At 46.8% G+C, this 19,818-nt stretch overlaps 1 long non-coding RNA gene across 2 annotated transcripts in view; it reads left to right on the forward strand.

Annotated features, from left to right (window-relative positions):
- Positions 1–19,818, forward strand: part of LOC119391044 (uncharacterized) — a 137,166-nt gene that overhangs the window by 5,107 nt on the left and 112,241 nt on the right. The window contains exon 4 of one of the 2 annotated variants that reach the window (XR_007415560.1): positions 17,506–17,663. The exons of the other annotated variant lie outside the window; for it this stretch is intronic. This is a non-coding gene — a long non-coding RNA (uncharacterized LOC119391044). The remainder of the gene's footprint in view (positions 1–17,505; positions 17,664–19,818) is intronic. 2 annotated transcript variants of the gene reach the window in all.

Raw genomic sequence — 19,818 nt, forward strand, 5'->3', positions numbered from 1 at the left:
GATAGAATTGAACATGCTCTGAAGAGCGGACGAAGCCGAAAAGCGATGAAGAGAATTTTTGGGCACGGGCAGAAAACCAGATATATATACTGAGATAGAATGAAGGCAATGTCACGACCAATAGGGATAAGATAGTCCAGGTAGCTGAGAAGTTCTACAGACATCTGTACAGTAGCCTGGACAACCGGGACGATAACGACAGTGGTACTCAAGTATTATACATGCAGCCAGTAATCACAGAGGAAGTAAGGAAAGCATTGGAGGGAATGCAAATAGTCAAAAAAAATTCGGGAGATCCCACGTACCGTGGGAGTCGATGTTACGCGAAGCATGCGCGGGATGGTTACTGCGGCGTAATTTTTCACATTGATCGAAACGTTACGGAATGACGCTATAGAAATGTGGAAGTGGTAACGAACACTTATATGTTGATGAGTCGCATATGCATTATATAACCAGTTGTTTACAGTTCCGTAGCAATGCCAACAGCAACATGGGTGTTACCATCACCAGACGCGGTTAGCTGATATGTGGTGCTTATATTCTTCAATACTGGATAGCGCGAATCCGAACAGCACAAAGACGAAACACAAATGCGCAGGACAGGCGTTACTCGCAACTAAGCTTCATTCAGTAAAGTTCCCCTAGATATACACACAGCCAAGTGGCACACGCAGGCGCACTGCACGTACGTTAGTCACAGTTGCAGTTGGGTTACAGTTGTTATGCTTATACTTATCTGTTATGACGGGGGTGCACGCGCGTTTCACCAACCCGTATGTTTAGAAGTGGTTCTTGACAGTTCTTGAACAAGGTCATCATCACCGTGATCAGTGAGCACCAGCAGCTCGACCGGACCTGTTAATCGGATCCGTTCGTGATCGCGGCTACGAGAGGTCTAAGTGTAGTGAAGTGCGATGTATATATGGCACAGCTGTTGGAAACCCAGGATACCTCTTACGATGAAATGATCTATGACGCCTCTTGTCCTGCACGTGGCAGCGAGGTCTTTTATTGCCCTGTCCACATTCAAGCCGTCTTTCACGCAGTGTAAAGACCAGTCGTTGTTGGTCTTGATAAATCAATATGGAATTCACCGATAATGTTGAGCGGCCTGGTTCTCTCGGCAGATTTATTGTAGGAAGCATTGACCCCGGTTTTCGCGTAATCGACGTGGTCCACGTTGCGGGCCACGTGAACGAGTGCATGGTAGTTTCCTTGTGTCCGCCACGGTGGTGTAGCGGTTATGGTGCTCGGCTGCGGACCCGAAGGTCGCGGGTTCGATCCCGGCCACGGCGGTTGCATTTCGATGGATGCAAAATGCTAGATGCCCGTGTACTGTGCGATCTCGGTGCAATTTAAGAATACCAGAGGGCCAAAATAAAGCCCCTACAATTATTATTATTATTATCACTTCCCTTGCGTGTCAATGTGTGTGTTCGCGTTCACTGTGTTGGTTGAGACTTTGTATCACCTGTGGCACATACCCGCATAACATAAACTCTGGTATGCGGGTACGTGCCACACGTGACTGAGAGAAAGGGTTTCATGACGTACGCGACATGTATTTTGCATTATTCATGTCATGACGAGTGAATCGTGTTCACCATACACTGATCCCCTGCTCTGCCAATTTTGGTACATTCGAAGTTATGGAGACGACCAGGAGAGCGCCCAGACGTAGGCGGCTAGATAAATAGATAGATAGATAGATACGTAGATAGAAACGCCCAAAGTGCCTGAGGTTCGCTAAGAAATGCTTCGCATTTAAAAGCTGGTGAGGATGATGTAACAGCTGATCTCTTGAAAACGGTGGACAAATTGTTGTAGGAAAACTGGCCACCCTGTACAGAAAATGTCTCAATTGAAAGCCAAAAATGCTGCATAGGCAGCTCCTCACTGGTTGATTTGCAAGAAACCGATTCCCACAATGAGTGGTATATTCCGGAATTTTTCCCCTTTCATTTATTTCTTGCGCTGCCTGTTGTCGTTCTTAGTTATTCTTCGTCGCCGCCTAAAGCGCAAACGCACGTCTCATCCGTCATATATATGTATATATATATATATATATATATATATATATATATATATATATATATATATATATATATATATATATATATGGCTGCTATGAGCGTCGCGTCCCCATTATAGCGGGGCGGTGACGAGTGTGCCATCAGGCTCGGCAAATATAGAGGGTTTCACTGTTTACTAACACAGGCCCTGGACCGCTTCCGGTTTCCTGCGCTCTCGTAGGCTAGCAGGATTGGCGGGGAACAAAAGCCTTGGCGAGTAGCTCGTAGAGTTTCAACACTTTTCTCCCTGTGTGTAGCAAAATATTTGAATTAAATATTCTTATAAGCTACACACAACACTAAAATAGTTAGTCTTTAACTGCAAGCGCCTTTCTTTTATGTGAAACCGGAAAAAGAGTATTCCCTTACTTGACAAATCTTAAAAAAAACGCTTTACGCTTCGGTGTTGCCGAATAATAAGTGAGGTGACCGGAAGTTTCTTGGTGTACACCACGTGCTCCTGCAATCGCAATCTTGAAACCGTCTATATATATGTGACCGAGGAGGGGATGGGGTAGCCAGCCACCCAGGCTCCGGCAAAGAAGGACTCTTGCGACGCTTCTCACGAACAAGTAGAAGATGTGTTTAATTGACATATATACAAGAGCAGTACATTACAAAGAAAGCCTACAGACGCGCCTTTACATCACAAGGGCCCACAGCACACTCGAGACGAGAGAGCCAGCGAAGTCCAGAGAGAGAGCTCTAGCGCACTCCCGACACGCTTCTTTTATCGTGGTCGGTGCACGCGCTAGACCCGACTGCGTATAGCAGGCCCGCCGATCTGCGTTCCTCGCAGCGCAGCAGGAGCGTTCTCTTGACACCGCTTTTTCATTGTGCACGGTCCACTCATCAGATCCCCGTACAATCCCCCGATGTATTCAATGCAGACCCCTGCAGTAGATACATCGTTCTTATAATAATGATTAGCTTGTAATATCAGTATTGTTCTTTTCACGACCACTGTTCGTGCCAGTATTTATAACTCGCTATCATCATCATCAACTATATACGCGCTGGCTTGACTGTGCGCGTTCGAGCGGCTCCAGTCAGCGCCTGCGCGCATTCTGCACTAGATTGTACAGAGTGAACGCTTTTCAGATATCCATTTTGGACATTAAAGTGCCTCTTGAGGGAGAAAAGGTGTGTTCCTCTTCTTGCCTTCGTCTAGTGCGATAAATGAGGTGACAGCATTCACTTAGAGATTGTGCAGGCATCCATATATATAGTGCACGCCTAAGTGAATATAGGTTCCGCACACTCAAAGCGTGTGTACGCAGTTTCGAGGCCGACGCACAATAGTGCGGAGCCAGACCAGCATTTCGAATTGCTTTCGTAGAAATGGTCCCATTAAACAGCTGTCACATTGGCACGTTAGAGCTTACGCGTGAGAAAGGGCGAAGTTCATCATCAATATTTGCGGCACGATAGGTGGTTAGTGCTCTCATCAAGTCAGGTGTGTTAGCTTCTCATTTGTTTTTCACTTTCATAAAAGCATAGCGTAAGAATATTACGCACTAAACCTTAATGGTGGCATTTTTTGGTGAGGCCTATTGTTTCGGCTTGGAAAATCTAACATTGTAAACACAAATGCTTACCCACAAACGAATACCGCCAGATGCAACGGAACAGCGTTTTCCCTATTGAACTTACACCGGAAATGAACTCTGCGATGTCGGTGCAGGTTAAAAAAAAATCACCGCTATATCCACAAAGTGAATGATGTTAGAGGAGCTTGCTCGGAGATGATCGGGTAACTCGCGAATCCTCCGTACACATTCCTCTGTCATCATATATAGACGTGACAACGTTGCACCTGCGGCCAAAAGTGTGGTCGAGGAAGTCGCGCTTGAAGAGTCGGCGCCGCCAACCTCAGGTAGCGACCGCATTTGGCGCTTCGCCGCGGCATCCCGCGACCGCACTTCTTCGGGGTTCTCTTGCCGCCGCTTCCGTACTGCTTCTGCTTCGCGACCTCTCACCGCAGAGTCCGCTTCACGGCACGCCCGCTTATCTACTGCTTCGCTGGCCCGCACCTCAGTGTTTGCTTGACGGCGAGCCCTCTTCTCTTCTTGTTCACTGAGTCAGCTGCCCGCGAAGAGAAAAGAAGCGCGCCAAACGCGAAACGCACCAAACGCAAAACGAGAGGCGCGGCCCTCTAGCGGTCACCTATCTAACTAGCGCACACGCCTAGGGTGGTGTGCCCTGCCTTAAGCGGTGCGCGCCATCTAGTGAGCATTCTTGAAATCACCGGAGATCGCAGCTGCGCCTATGGCGGGACCAATGAGAACTAGTGTACACGCCACCGACAACGGACAAGGCGCGAGCGTAAGAAGCTTGGCGAGCAAGCACGTCAGTCAAAGCTGTCCGGAGCCCGTCACTGCTCGGCGTCCCTCGTAGCCCTTGGCTTATTTGGTGCGACAAATCTCATGAATCAACCTTCCCCGTCGCGCATGCGCTGTGCTTAAAAGCGTAGCTAACATTGCAGCGGTTCCAATATATCAACACGTGGCTTGAGCAGTGCGATAAAACCTGCGGCAGTTTTAGGGGGTCCTACATAGTCGCTGTGAAAAACATGTACAAGTATGCGTGTCTGTATTGTACCTGTAACATGCAGAAGCAGCTCTTAAGTGCTTATGAGTTTTACGTATAAACAGAAGATACGCAAGATTTTATTTGTAACGTTAAATGATATTGCACATTGATGTTTTCTCAGCCATGTAGCGCACCTTTATAAAGCTATTATAAATTCTTGTCGCAGCGTTTGCGCGAAACTTAGCACCATGGGGTTATTACGAGACAATTTTAGCGCTAGAAAGTAGATGCGTGAAAGAACACTGGAGTAGGGGTACTGGGACCAGGACCACAGCCCGATACTCCATCCTATTGTATTTGCTTTTACGAGCCATTTTTAATGTGCTTGAGACAGTAGACGACAGCGGCGTGAACGACTGCGACTTCGCTACGTACAGAAAACTGTCATTCTACACACCGTTTGGTGTGGTTCGACAGCACACCCTAACATTGTATGGTGCCGGTTGCTTCGTACTGACGCTTTCACTGTTGTGTGGAAAATGGAGTTAAAGGGACTGTCTACCGCCCGGAAAATGTTTTCTCATTGTGGTGAAAATGAGAAGATCGCTCGCCACATCGGCGGCAACGAGCATGCTTTTGCCCCATAAAAAAGGAATTATATTTTTAATTTGATATTGAAAATCGTGAAAGAATTACAGCTAGCGTCACCCAACGCCGATATGGTTCAATCTACTGGTAGGACAAGATTCTCGCAGGTAGACTCATTTTGCTTAAAAACAAACATGTATAACTTGAAATTGTATCTTACGCACTTTAGACCCTTTTCGATTGCGTCAGAGAGTAATTTTTTGCTTTTCTTTTTCTCACGCATACGAAAAGGCGCCCGATGGCGCTGCTTGCGGCGCCGTCTTCGATTTTGTCTGCTTCAACTCATGCGCTATGTCATGCGGCTCTCCGCGCTGGCCGTACTGTGCCGCTGTATTGTTGTTAGAATGTCTCATATGTGTTGCGCTGTGAAGGCGCGCATTTATTGTCTTTTCTTGATAACTCTACTTGGCTTGGATTGCGGCATCAGTGCTAAAATAAGCGCAGAGACTGCGATCACGGGAAAACAAATGTTTTGTAATCGTTACAAATGTTTTGTAATCGTAAACGGATGCATACTCCTTTTTAGGTCTAATAATAGCATTTTACGCTTGACGTTTATCATTCGCAGTTGCCTTTGTAAGCTTCCTTTTTTTTAAAAATCGCAGTTTCCGAAAAGCTCAATTGCAAATGGCCGAAATGTGTGCCCGCCACGTCATATCACTAGAAAGAGTGATCCCTAAACATAGGCGTGCGCAAGGTTCCCCACCAAGGGGGGGGGGGGGGGGGCAAAGGTTCATCGCAGCGGCCCCCCACCCTATTAAGCCATTGTATGGGGCAGATATTGCGTCCCCTCCCTCCTAGGTTATTAGCGCCCCCCTCTGCGCACGCCTTTGTCCCTAAATACTTATACTGTGTTACTGATTGAATGGGGGAACCATTGATATTGTAGGTAAACACACTAGGATTAGTTTTCCGTGATATATTTATGAGCACTGTTTTGATCAGCGTTTAATTCCATGTCCCATGCTGCGCACCAGCATTGAATGTTGCGTAGAGTTTGCTGTAATAGATTATGGTCTTCAGAGCAGGTTATGTTTTTAAACACAACACAATCATCCGCAAAAAGCTTAAAAGACACCGTGTCAGGGATTGCTTGTACTAAATCATTTACATAAGAAGGGATAATAGTGGCCCCAACACATTTGCCTGTCGCACACCAGAACTAGCATTGAGCATTTTAGATACACTCGTTTTGATTTCAACGAACTGCTCAATCACTCGAGAGAGACTCACTCGAGAAATATTATTCGACCCTGTCCGCGGGTACGTTACCCCTCTCCCCGTACACTAATCTGGACTACCGGCCATCAGGGCCTGGCAGGCAAAGAGGTAGCGCACGTTGCCGCCCGCGCACTCATTCCCCGGGCCCCTACCTCGCCCACCGGTGACCCTTCTGATTCAGAAGAAAACTCTCCTCTCCTCACTTTTAAATATGTAACAACCCATTATTGGGACTCCTACCACCGCTTTCCTGCGTCCTGCAAGGGTTCAAAAAGGCAGACGAGAGAATTCTCCGGCTATTCACTAATACGCTACTGTGCCTGGCAGTGCTCAAACAATTTGGCTCTTCCTTTTCCGATCTCTGCCAGTATTGTGAGATGGCTGACACCTGCCAAGTGGTATGGACATGACAGCTCAATCCATATTCCCCCCCCCCCCCCTCTCAACCCAACCCAACCCGAGAGGACTGAAAGGCGGCCCTGCTCGGCTGCTCCTCTCCCTCTCTTAGCAATGCCTTGCTCTGCTCTGCTATGCTTTCCCATTCTCTTCGCTTTGCCCTCACCCGCTTCGCCAATTTCGCGGACACTCGGCACGGCTGGAACTCAAACTTCAAACAGCTTGATTGAACCACTAGGGTAGACTAAATACTTTTAACGTGTTGATGCTCTCCGAGAACGGTGCCACTTCGCTGATTGTGTCGAATAATTTTCGTCGTACGACAGCGTCCCGCACCAAATTTCTTTATAGGTAATTCTAAGACCCTGTGTGGGTGTGACAGCCAGTGTTGCTTGGTGCCAGAGGCAGAATGCATTTTCAAATGTACATGGCGGAATCCTGTAATAAAATAACGTTTACATTTGCGGCATCATAATATGGTCAGGTTTGGTAACTGATCAAGCGTTGTGAATATTTTTTATTGGAGTTGACGTAGGGGGTTATTGAAACTCGGAAGTTCTTATGATACGCAGACCTTTCAGGGTGCAGCGCCATATACATGTTAATAACCGTACACTAATACGTAACGTTTAATTATGTATTTCCCGTAGCCACTCGCTTTACAACAGCAACAATCTTGGTCTTCTTCTAGATTAGCTGGCGTCGCGAATTATGCCCAGTCACTGTCGCTTTGCTATGCTGCAAAAACCGCAGCGTACGAGTACGAGGTCATATCTAACTTCTTAAAATAAGGTAAACTAAAGAAGGGTAATGGTTCGAGGGGCCCGCTTTGTTAGGCACAACCTTATGAAGCCATAGAAAACATAAGTGGTCATCATTCGTAGTTTTTAATTGAAATGTTGAAAGCCTGATGAGGAACATACACATGCTTGCTTATGCGGCTTGGACGCAGTAGTGTCCAGCATCAGATTGAAAAAGCCCAGATAGATTTACCATTCTATTAGTCCTTAGTGTCAAATGCAAAGCGCAAACGTGCCAGAGCTTGCCCGTTTCGTCTCAATTCAGAAATAAAAGGCCGTGCTGAAAAGTCATGTCCATAAATAGGAAAACTTATTGGGTGGACGTATGCATGACTTTAAAGCAAGCTAGCAAAACAGACTTCGTGGAACCCACCTTTTACGTTTACCTGTGCTGCCCTCTGCCGTTTTGGTAGGGTTTTTGTAGGGGCCGGTACAACTGGTATCGCCAGAACTAAAGTCTGCGAGATCAAGAGGCGTTTCGCGACTTTACCGCTAGCTGAAGGGCGCGTGCGCTGTGCCATCGTTTTATTCCTTGCGCTGGTATGTCTCAGCCAGGTACATAATACGGTTACAATTTTTTTAAATTCACAATGTGCTTGTCAACGAAAATATCTTCTGGTGACTATTGGAACCACACTTTTTATTCAAGTCACAAAACACGGGCTCCTTGCTGGTAAAAACAAATCAACGGCATTGTAGCCCTAAGCAGGCATTCTACCACTACACGTTTTGCTCTGTCGTTTGGATGCACTCTGAGGGGTATATATTTGCAGTGCTGACCAGCCAGTGCCTTGGTGTTCACAAGCTTGACAACTGCTGTTTTCTGTAAAAAAAACGCAGATTTGCTGTACGTGTGGCACGAGGCGACCGGCCTGCTGGCGGGATACCATCCTGAACACCCTGTGCCAGCAGGCCAGGTAGGTTTTCATTTACAACTCTATTGCAAACGTCTTCACACTTAATACGTTTTCAGAACCTCCACTTTCCAAGCTTTTTGTAGTGACCAAGCGTTTATATTCCACATGCCATTCTTAGTGACGCACGTAGCCGAAGCTGTCGAAGTTCTGCCGCACATCGTTCGCCGTATTGGCTGCGAACAGCTCTGGCTAACACTCCGGGGATTACACTGACATACCTAATAGATAAATTAATGGGAAAGCGACAGCCGCGTTCAATTGGTAGAGTATGGGACGGGTCATCCGAAGGCGGTAGGTTCGATCCCTAGCTGCGGCAAGCTGATTTCTCACTCACTGTAATTCATTTCCTTTTACTTACTATACGACAGTTAAAACACACAATTATAGTCCCCTATACCCTCCTTAGCTTCATTCTGTTGGTTCCATTAGAAACGAGCCCTCGGTCGATCCCCCGCTTTAGAATCGATTTAGTGCGATACTACTGTCTGTGTTCAAAATCTCCCACCTTGGTAACTAAGCACGTCAGTCACCGCGCTGCTAAGCTCGAGGACGTGGGTTCGGTTCCCAGCCTTATTTGGCCACGTCTGGATGATGGTGAAATGCAAGGACACCAGTGTAATTGCATTTACAATTACTCGGGTGTTGCGTGAGTTCCGCAAACAAGTCCCCAAATGGTCGATACCGTACATGTACGTTGCCGCGTCTGCATGTTTGGAAATTGCGCCAGTTTTCAAACTTTTTTTTTGTGCCCAGCAAGTGCTGCCACCCTGGGCCGATGCCCGAAGTGCCATTAACCTTTAGTTTCCTTCCAAGATTTTTTTAGGCTATCGCTCACACATCTACACGTGCGTGGGCGCGCGGTGGTAAGTGTGGTTTCGTCTCGCAGGCTCATTGCGTTTCTTGCGCTCACTAAGACTGATGTCTATCTGGTCTTTAGTTTCTAAGGGCAACTGCGTGATACTAGTGAATCATTCTGCACTCAAACGCGAAGTACAGAATACAGGATCTGGCTGCAGAGCCCATAGTCGGCTGTAATCCAGGAAGCTTGCCTGGACATTCACGGAATGAATGATAACCTTACCTTTATGACTACACAGCGTGCAACAGAAGTGGGAGGCACCAAACGCAATACGAGAGGCGCGGCCCTCTAGCGGTCACCTATCTAACTAGCGCACGCGCCTAGGGTGGTGTGCCCTGCCTTAAGCGGTGCGCGCCATCTACTGAGCATTCTTGAAATCACCGGAGAGCGCAGCTGCGCCTATGGCGGGACCAATGAGAACTAGTGTACCCGCCACCGACAACGGACAAGGCGGGAGCATAAGAAGCTTGGCGAGCAAGCACGTTAGTCAAAGCTGTCCGGAGCCCGTCACTGCTCGGCGTCCCTCGTAGCCTTTGGCTTATTTGGTGCGACAAATCTCATGAATCAACCTTCCCCATCGCGCATGCGCTGTGCTTAAAAGCGTAGCTAACATTGCGGCGGTTCCAATATATCAACACGTGGCTTGAGCAGTGCGATAAAACCTGCGGCAGTTTTAGGGGGTCCTACATAGTCGCTGTGAAAAACATGTACAAGTATGCGTGTCTGTATTGTACCTGTAACATGCAGAAGCAGCTCCTAAGTGCTTATGAGTTTTCTGTATAAACAAAAGATACGCAATATTTTATTTGTAACGTTAAATTATATTGCACATTGATGTTTTCTCAGCCATGTAGCGCACCTTAATAAAACTATTATAAATTCTTGTCGCAGCGTTTGCGCGAAACTTACTACCATGGGGTTATTACGAGACAATTTTAGCGCTACAAAGTAGATGCGTGAAAGAACACTGGAGTAGGGGTACTGGGACCAGGACCACAGCCCGATACTCCATCCTATTGTATTTGCTTTTACGAGCCATTTTTAATGCGCTTGAGACAGTAGACGACAGCGGCGTGAACGACTGCGATTTCGCTACGTACAGAAAACTGTCATTCTACACACCGTTTGGTGTGGTTCGACAGCACTCCCTAACGTTGTATGGTGCCGGTTGCTTCGTACTGACGCTTTCACTGCTGTGTGGAAAATGGAGTTAAAGGGACTGTCTACCGCCCGGAAATTTTTTTCTCATTGTGGTGAAAATAAGAAGATCGCTCGTCACATAGGCCGCAACGAGCATGCTTTCGCCCCATAAAAAAGGAATTATATCTTTAATTTGATGTTGAAAATCGTGAAAGAATTACAGCTAGCGTCACCCAACGCCGACATGGTTCAATCTACTGGTAGGACAAGAGATTCTCGCAGGTAGACTCATTTTGCTTAAAAACAAACATGTATAACTTGAAATTGTATTTTACGCACTTTAGACACTTTTCGATTGCGTCAGAGAGTAATTTTTTGCTTTTCTTTTTCTCGCGCATACGAAAAGGCGCCCGATGGCGCTGCTTGCGGCGCCGTCTTCGATTTTGTCTGCTTCAACTCATGCGCTATGTCATGCGGCTCTCCGCGCTGGCCGTACTGTGCCGCTGTATTGTTGTTAGGATGTCTCATATGTGCTGCGCTGTGAAGGCGCGCATTTATTGTCTCTTTTTGATAAATCGACTTGGCTTGGATTGCGGCAGCAGTGCTAAAATAAGCGCAGAGACTGCGATTACGGCGAAACAAATCTTCTGTAATCGTATAGTAAGGCTTCATTTAACCGGTAGCGCGCTGAAAACGACTGTTACATTCATTACAATAGGGTTCGGCAAAAATAAAGTAATCCAATCGAAATCACATGTGTTTTCGGTTTTAATTTTTACCGGCACTACAATCATCATCGCGTCCACCAACCAGTGTTGTGGGCATGTTTCACGCTAATGGAAGAAGACGGAACGTAGATCGAAAAATTCTGTTTTAAAAATTTCCACTCACTTTTTAGAGAAACAGCTGCAAGGTTGGACACTTCAGACGGTACGCTTTCTATTGCTGTACAAAGCAGAAAAGCAATGAAGGACGGTAGACAGTCCCTTTAAAAGGGTCATGAAGCACCCCTTCGGCTTGTTGAAAAAACACATCCTGTGGAAAGCTGACACGGCTATGAACTGCTCTGCCAAATATTACAGTCGTGGGCGCCGCGTAAAGGCCACAAGCGGAGCGCGAAGTTGCCGTTTCCTCAGGCGCCCTCTTTTCAGAGGCCGGTTGTCACTCTCGTCAGTGGGCGGGGCGTCTGCCGGTTGACGTCACGATCTGCATCGCTTCGTCCCAAAAGACATAGCATCCTCATTGGCCGATAGCCGACGTAAGTCGAGAGCGGCGTTCGGATCAGATGCGCTTCTTGCCACGGGGTGCCGCCACTTGCCAGCGCCGCACTCCTCAGTACACAGTAGCTGCACTCGCGCACGCGAATCACAGCGGGAGAGCGATCGCGTTTCATGACGCGCGCTGACGTAACTTCATTCCTCCGTGCCATCCCTCCCTGCGTAGCTTCCAGTGCGCTCGTCGGTACGAGAAAAGAGAAAGCGCTCAAAGCGTGCGCCGAACCCCCGTAACTCCGCTCATTGACGGATTCGAAAAATCTTTTGAGGCAATTTATTCGGGGGGCAGGAAACTCCGATACTGAGGTCATTAGATCATTACTTGGAAAAGTGGTTCACGACCCCTTTAATGTTATGATACCAGTACGTTGTTAAGAATTTCAAATAAATACAGGGCGTGTAAAGAAACGTGCGAGCTTTAACGAGGCCTTAAAGATAACAAAGGCAGCATGTGTAGGACATTGGTTCTAAGCAGCCATCTTGTACGCGTTATGTGATAGAACGGAACGAAACGTCACGAGAGGACGTGAGGGAGCAAATAGCCAATAGGCGAGCTGAGGGAATTCAGAAATGTTTTCAAGGCATGAAGAAATGCAGTATTATAGCTGAACATCAATATTAGCAGGAATTGTTTTTCAAAGGTCGAAATTCAAAAGCGCGGTGACTTTAACAATTTGTGTTAGTCTTCATTGGCCGCAAAATGGTGTGGCAAGTTCACGAAACGTGCCTTACAATGCCTAGCACGCGTAATTATAAAGCGCGATTCAGTAAAGAAGGAAAATGTATATGTTGTAAGGAAGCTAAGGAAACGACTGATCATGTTCTGATTGAATGTGGAGATATCCACCCAGGTGTATCTTTGGGAACGAGCCTACGCAAAACCTTGGGTTTTAGGGACAACCATGTTAAACTGAACACTTTCGCAATAGAAATAAGTAAGAGACTGTTGGAGTATTGGTGGCCATAGAATGGCCTCTGCCGTAAGGGGCAGGGAGCTGGGCTGTGAATGTTTTTTTTTTCTATGGTAACATGGATTTAATCGAGGTTGACAGGGCATTCGACCAACTTAAAAAGAAGCAAGCTTTTTTTGTCTTTTTTTGTCGAGCGTGGTGGCATGTGCGCCTCCACGCTCGACAAAAAACGGCCTCGTTATAAAGGTGATGCTCATAGCATCCATCCATCCATCCACAGTCGGTGGTGGGGGGCTGGTTGGGACTTTAGCAAACTATTGGCGCAGCATTAGAGTAAGCCAAACACAAAGCAGGCTTTTCGATTCTCCGACCCTAGCGCTTACGTTTTGATTCAGGATGGAACGGTGCCTCCGTCCGTTCTGTGCCCGTTCCTTTAGAAATGATTGACAGCACTGCCGTTTCTGGTTGCTATTCCCACGTCTGACCGTCAGACGAGCATCGACCAATCCCGTGCGGCTCCATGTCATCCTTTCGTTACGTTTCGTTCCTTCCGTTCTATCACAGAACGCTTTGCCTTCAAGAGCAGAACGCGCATCGCCTTCTCTGGCTCCGGTTTTCGGAGCATGCCTCAAACGTGCCGTGAGGAAACGACAGACTGTGCCCGTAACATTGGCTGCTTCAAACTATCCTCGAATGCCTACTGCAAATGCAGTTGTTAAGTGCTCACTACGTCATAATTCTTTCTTTTGCGAATCGGCGAAGGGCCCACTACGCGTCTGTAAGGCAACACGCGAACCTACGCAGCTGCTCACTTTGTTTAAGCTTTTGCAGCTGATGAATAAATGTCTGAGTGCTTTGTAATGGGTGGCCCTTTAAAACACCCACTCTTTGCGCAATTCACATACTTTGAGGCTTGGCGAGATCCTACGCTTCTGCCACGCATTATTACGGGCGTTAAGGAGACTCCTTCCACTACATGACATTCATATAGTGTTTTTTCCCAAGCTATTTCAAGCAATATCGTGGCTCTTTGGTAGAACACCTGCTTGCCACGCAGATGGCATGCGTTCGATTCTTACTCGAACTGAATATTTTTTGCTATTTATTTTATGTACATCTTTATCAATATTTTGGTCACGGACAAGATTTTTCCCTCACAACCAAAGACTCCGACGCCAACACCGGAATTTCTGCGAAGCGAGCTCTTTAACGCTGTCGCGTGAAAATAGCTCCCCTGGAGTGCGGTTTATGCGCTCACGCGTACACTGTGGTATCACTCGTTGCTTTTCACTCTTATAGGACACTGCGGAGATACTCTTTACTTCCAAGTGATGAATGGAAATGTGAAGTGATCGTCAGTCAACAGTGCTCACGTGATAGCCACCATATCTTCTTGCAATCCCCAATAAGCTATTTCTAAATATCATTGTTTCCAATATGGAAAAAATGCAATACGGACGAGGAACTGCGAAGGCTCTTTGTTGGCTAAAGTGGAATCTCAATATTGTTTCCCCCTTTCACTCATTGCTTGCGCCGCGTATTCTCGCGTTTGTTCTTCTTCGTCGTCGCCTAAAGCCTTCACGCATACTCAGCCATTATCTTTTTTTCTTATTTTTACACCACTTGTTCAGTATGCGTCCATTATGCATGCTTCACTAATCGCAGTTACCCATAAAATCACCCATACCCATGCTATCTATGCTAGGATCAGAGCAACCGAACGCTTTTTTAGATACCTATCCGGGACAATTAAATGCCTCTTGAGAAAAGGGAAAAAGAAGAGGCGAGTTCCGTGTGCTTCCATTGTTTAGTACGATAACTGAGGTGAGATCGCTTATTCAGATCTTTTGCACGGAGTCGTAGCGGCCGGCCTTAGTAGATAGGCTCTGCATGATTTAACGGCGTGCGCGCGGTTCCGAGGTTGAGTTGCGTTTATGTGGATCCAGGACAGGATTTGGCCTGGCACACACTCGTCGAAATAATCGTATTAAGCAGATATCGCATAAACACATTAGAAATACGTCCTTGACTGGTGCATTGAAGAACCAAGTGCAAGTCTTCAATATTCACGCAAGGATAGGTGGTCAGTATCGTGTTTAGGCGTTTCAAGCGGTTGAAGCTCACCGAGAACGTTGCCGATTCGGTCACCATGTCGAAGCATTTTCATCATAGAATAGCGCCCAGTACCACTTTTCCTGTTAGGTAATTGTAAGACACTGTATGTGCGACGGCCAGTGTTGCTTAGTTGCAGAATTTGTGACTCGCGAAGAATGAATTTTCAAATGTACATGGCGAAAGCCTGTAGGTTATGATATCGTCAACTTTTATGGATCATGAAATACGCAGGCTTGGTAACTGATCAATCGTTGTGAACATTTTATATTGTAGTTAACAAAATGGGTTTTTAATACAGAAAGATGTCGCGGCATTTCGGGGTGACGACAAATATACGTGTAAATAACCTTATACTTATACGTAAACTGTAATCGTGTTTTGCAGTAGTCCCTCGCTTTACACCATCTGGATTACCTTGCCTCGTCAAACATTCCCAGTCACCGTCGCTTCAAAAAACAAAAAAGACCTGCAACACCACAACAGCGGCAACGTACGAGCGCGATCACATATTTAACTTAGCTTAAAATAAGGTAGGCTAAAAGAGACTGCGTCGAGGGGCCCACTTCTTTGTTAGGCACAACCTTGTCCACCCATAGAAAATGTCAAATTAGAAAGGTTGAGATTGTGATATTAAGGAAACAAATTACATTAGACAAGCCTTATCAAGGACCATTCACATGCTTGCTCATGGTTCTTGGACGTAGTAGTGCCTTGCATCAGACCGAAAATCCCAGAGAGCTTTACTATTCTCTTATTCCCGACTGTCAACTTCCAGTGCTTGCCCGTTTCGTGCAAAGGCAGAATAAGTTGTGCTGAACATTCCACAAATGGGAAGAGTTAATTGGGCGAATATATGCATGACAGGAAACTGGGAAAACAGGCGTACTATCGCGCTCAGTATGAGCTACATCACGCGAGCGCGTGGCCGAGTGCTTCGCAAGGTTGTACAGTGGCGCTGTTCATGGCATATTTTCGAGTTATCGAGATAGTTTGGCTGTCCCTGCGAGCGCGCATCGCCCCCACTTGCTTGCTTTCAACATCGAAGTTATTATTTTCGAAGCTGCTATCACCGCAGGGCAAAACGAGGGCGTGGAGGTGGTGGTAGTGGTTCGTAAGGAAAAAAGAAGACACCCAATTTCTGCAGCCCTTACGGGAGCACGGCGCAGTGCCTTATAGGGGTGGGGGTAACGTGGGAATAAAAGAGTAGTAGAAAGAAAAAGAAAGTGAAATATGGTCGGCAAGAACGACGGATAGAAGAACAGAGGAAAGATGGGGAGCCGGTCGCAGGAGTTGACGGACGGGACCACGATTCAGCCAGGGGCACGATACACGTCGGTGACGAGGCGGCGAAGGCCCCGTCGGTGAGAGGCGCGCGGCATGGCGGTCAATGAAGCCGTCACGGGTCGTGAAAGCAAATGGAGGCGATGCGCACTCGCAGGGACAGCCAAACTCTCTCCCGATAACTCAAAAATATGCCATGATCGGCGCCACTTACAACCTTGCAGAGCGCTCAGCCACGCGCTCGCATGTTGCAGCTCATACTAAGCGCGGTAGTACCATTGCTGTGCCAATCGATTGTCTCGACTGTTGCGGTCGTCAAATGTTGGCAGCCAAGTACCCGCTAGTGAGGAAAAGCTTGAGAGAAAGTGTAGGACTCTTTTCTGGGAGGTGCATTATACTGTTAACAATATTTTGATGCCTAATGTGGTTTTCAGCGAAAATATATTTTAACTATTGCAACGCGTTTACGTAGGCACTCATTCACTACGCCTTTTGTCCCTTGTTTCGCTGCTCTCTTAGGGGCATATATTTCAGTGTTGACCATCCAGTGCATTGATGTTGTTTGACAAGCTTGACCACGGCTGTTTGCTGTAAAAAACGCAGTTGCTGTGCATTTGGCATGAGGTGACGGGCCTACAGGTGGGCCACCTGTCCGTACTGCTTTTCCTACTGCAATCGGGGGCGCTATCCGAGCAACAGCTTGGTAAAGGCCTCGCCTACCCGTATGCGATCCTCAACACGTGATTCAACAGGCCGGGTGGGTTTTCATTTACATAACCTCGGTTTTCAAGCTCTTTGTAGTCATCAAGGTTTGATTACAATGCCACTGCTTACCCGTTTCGTGCCAAGGCAGAAATCATAAGCCGGGCTGAACACAAATGTCCACAAATAGGAAGATTTAATTGGGCGGATATGTACATGACTTGAAACTGGGAAAAGAGACGTACCATTGCTATGTCAGTCGATTGTGTCTCGACTGTTGCTGTCGTCAACTGTTGGCAGACAAGTACCGCGCTAGTGAGGAAAAGCTTGAGAGAAATTTTAGGACTGTTTTCTCAGAGGTGCATTATGTATATTGTTACAATTTTTTTATGCCCAATGTGGTTTTCAACGAACAGATTTGCTGTTAACTATTGCGACCGCGTTTTTTAGTCATGTCTCAAAACAAGGCTTGTTTGCTAGTAACAAAAAAACCAAAGCATGTGCATTGTAGGCCTTTGTAGGCGTTCATTCACTACGCCTTTTGATCCTTGTTTCGCTGCTCTTAGGGGAATATATTTGAGTGCTTCGGTGTTGACAAGCTTGACCAATGATGTTTGCGTTAAAAAAAACGCAGTTGCTGTTCGTGTAGCAGGAGGAGGTGACAGGCCTACAGGTGGGCCACCTGTCCGTACTGATTTTCATACTGCAATCGGGGGTGCTATCCGACCACCGGCTTGGTGAAGGCCTCGCCTGCCCATATGCGACACTGGACACCTGGTGCCGCAAGGCCAGGTAGGTTTTCATTTACAGCAGTCTATTGGGAACGGCCTCGCAACTTTCCAACCTTGCTTTTGAAGCCCTGTGTAGTGACCAAGTATTGATTACATTGGTTATTCTTACTGGCGCACGTTGTCGAAGCTCTAAGGATTGTGCCGCACATTGCTCGGGCCTTTATTAACCTCACCTAGGAAATACGAACATTCAGAAACGCAAGTCCCACACTCGCCGTCATGGCGGCGAGTGGCGCAAACACTCCCAGGTCTGCGTGCACATAAATACCCGATAAAGTGGACGAGGGGACGACCGCCTCCGTAGCTCAATTGGTAGAGCATCGGGCGCCTTATCCGAAGGTTGCACGTTCGGTCCCTGCCGGCAGGATGTTGTCTTTTCGTCCACTTCACTTTATTCACGTTTATATAATTACTACAGTACAGTTAAAACAGTACAATTAACGTCCCCTATACCTTCCTTGGCTTCATTATCTGTTGCCTCTCATTAAGGTTTTATCAAACAAAAGGAACGAGCCCTTAAGATTCTCTTCTTTCGTTCAAGGCAGATTCAGTGTTACTCCTTTCGCTATCCGAATGCTGTAATCATGGTAGCATAGCAGGTTACATAGCTAACACATTTAACTATTTGGTGGGTGAACTTGCGTCCAGCGGGCTGTCGTGGTGTTACAGTGGTTGTACGGTGCTCTGCTGCTGACCGGAAATACGCAGGTTTTATCCCAGCCGCGGAGGTGGAATTTTGAGGGAGGCGAATTGCTAGAGCCCCATGTACTTACATTTCGGTGCACGTTAAAGAACACCAGATGGTCTAAATTTCCGGAACCTTCGACTACGCCTTGCCTCATAAGCATATCGTGGTTTTGGCACGTGAAACCCCGGGTATTAATACAGGATTGCTTTATAGTGGAACGCTTTGTATTTCATACGTGTGTCCACCGAATACTTTCAACCGTAATCGCTGTAACTCGCGTAAATAAATCTGGAATGCAGATGGCTATTCGCGTCACGCATTCATTGTGTTTAGAAGCGTCGAATACAGTGGAAATGTTGCAATAACAGAAAGTGGGCGATCGTGCCGAACGATTGCGCGCGCATGTTTTATGCAGTCAGACATGATCACTGTGAAAGATTTTAACAAGCGCGTGTCTCGATATTGTGCAGCATACAGAAGCATGCTAGGGGGCTTCAGATGTTTCGCGCATAGACTGATGATACAGCGTATTAGTATTTTGCAAGATTTCATTTGTAACGATGTGTGCTCAACCATATGCCGCTTTTCATAGTTATTACAAATATCTGTCACGAGCGCTGTCACAAATTATTTGCAGCGCGAGAAGTACATGCGTGAAAGAACGCGCAGGTATCGCGACCAAGCACTACTTGTGAAAGCCGCTGAACACGGGATGCAGCGTCACTGAAAGTAAAACTTGGCCAAAGTGTTTATACAAGGATACAAGGGTCTCTCAGCAACTCAACCAGAATGAATCGGATGTCGCACGGCTGCAAGGTGAAGACTGCGCCGGAATACTGATACGGGGACCAAGCCTACATTTTGTCCCATCCAATCGCGCTTGCTCTTTTGGCGAGTCAGAGGTAAGTTCAGAAAACTGCCATTTGACAGTGCTCTCTTTGTACAGTGCCGGTTGCTTCGCACTACCGCTTTCATTGGTGCGTGGAAAGAGGAGTTGATTTTTAGAGTTCCGGGGGCAAAGGTTCATCGCAGCGCCCCCCCCCCCCACCCTACTAAGTCAATGTATGGGGCAGATTTTGCGCCCCTCCCCCTCTTAGGTTATTAGCGCCCCCCTCTGCGCACGCCTTTGTCCCTAAACACTTATACTGTGTTACTGATTGAATGGGGGAGCCATTGATATTGTAGGTAAACACACTAGGATTAGTTTTCCGTGTTATATTTATGAGCACTCTTTTGATCAGCGTTTAATTCCATGTCCCACGCTGCGCACCAGCACTGAATGTTGCGTAGAGTTTGCTGTAATAGATTATGGTCTAATAGAGCAGGTTATGTTTTTAAACACAACACAATCATCCGCAAAAAGTTTAAAAGACACTGAGTCAGGGATTGCTTGTACTAAATCATTTACATATATTATGAATAATAGTGGCCCCAACACATTTCCCTGTCGCACAGCAGAACTAACATT

Source organism: Rhipicephalus sanguineus, chromosome 1 (genome assembly GCF_013339695.2).
Source record: "Rhipicephalus sanguineus isolate Rsan-2018 chromosome 1, BIME_Rsan_1.4, whole genome shotgun sequence".
In the NCBI taxonomy this organism is placed as follows: domain Eukaryota; kingdom Metazoa; phylum Arthropoda; class Arachnida; order Ixodida; family Ixodidae; genus Rhipicephalus; species Rhipicephalus sanguineus.